This window comes from Scylla paramamosain, chromosome 17 (assembly GCF_035594125.1).
Source record: "Scylla paramamosain isolate STU-SP2022 chromosome 17, ASM3559412v1, whole genome shotgun sequence".
Classification (NCBI taxonomy): Eukaryota; Metazoa; Arthropoda; class Malacostraca; order Decapoda; family Portunidae; genus Scylla; species Scylla paramamosain.
The window spans coordinates 12,170,974-12,172,500 of NC_087167.1; positions in this window are offsets into that span (position 1 = coordinate 12,170,974).

The window sequence follows — 1,527 nt, forward strand, 5'->3', positions numbered from 1 at the left end:
CTTTTTTTTTCTTTACGAGAAATGAGAACTCTGCACTTCGTGGGCTGGTGTTGGATGCTCCTTGTCAAACACTACTTCTTCCTCATAACGTGTAGCGATGTCAAGTGACTCCAACTGCACACCTTACTTGTAGTGATGGAATTAAAACCTTTCTGTGCTAGACATTTTTCCCATAATCCCTTCCTCCTAATTAAGTGTAGAGGTATTAAGTAACTTCAGCTGCAAACATTATTTACCATTAGTGATGGAATTTAACCTTTCAGTGTTAGTTTTTTCCCTCATAATCCCCTTACCACTTTTCAGACACTTATTTTTGTACTAAGTATCCTATTTATTTTTGTAGCTTATGAAATATGAAATTAACCGCTTATTCTCTCTTTACTCTATATGTTCCACGCAGACTGTAGTTCTATACTGCTCTGAACGTTACCAAAAACTGACTACCGAGGTAAGACCTTTATTTTGTGACTGGCACCTCAATGGGCCTTTTTTTTCGCCATCTTTTGTTGCCCTCAGCCAGTACCCCTCTTACGTAGGAAAATAGTATGCAAAATAGTCAATACTCACCACGGGAACTCTTCACGGATGTCACTGGGGGTTTGGCGTGCGGGAGAAGAAGGATAAGGAGGAGGAGGGAGGCAGGGATGTGAGGTGACTCAGTGGGCGTGTTGCGGGAGAGCAGAGAGAGGTGCAAGGGCTGGAGGTGCTTGGATGTTTCTCTCTCTCTCTCTCTCTCTCTCTCTCTCTCTCTCTCTCTCTCTCTCTCTCTCTCTCTCTCTCTCTTGCATCACCGTCTGGCTTCCTCTCCTCCCGTGACGAGACCTGGTAGGGAAAAGTGTGAAGTTAATCTGTTGGTAATTTTTCACACTGACAGATTTCTCTTGCGCACACTTGCCTTCCACACGCACACACACACACACACACACACACACACACACACACACACACACACACGTTCCCTTCACGGCCTCTATCCCGCCTCTCCTCTAAGCACGGAAAAGTGCCACATAAGCTTAAGACAAAAATCCATTCCATTCCTTGAAGCGTGAAGCCTTTGGCAAGCCGTGAGAGGCTTGACCTGGATTATTATTATTATTATTATTATTATTATTATTATTATTATTATTATTATTATTATCATTATTATTATTATTATTATTATTATCTTAATAATAATAATAATATTAATAATAATAATAATAATAATGATAATAATAATGATAATAATAATTATTATTATTATTGTTATTATGATCATTACTGTTATATTAGTTATTATTTAGTAACTAGTATTGTTACTGCAGTTTTTTCTTCTTACTGCTACTAATACTACAACTACTACTACTACTACTACTACTACTACTTCTACTACTACTACTACTATTACTACTACTTACTACTACTACTACTACTGTTATTACTGCTACTACTGCTACAACAGCAACAACAACAACAACAACAACAGCAACAACATGTAGTATTATTACTATTACTATTAGCTACTACTACTACTACTACTACTACTAC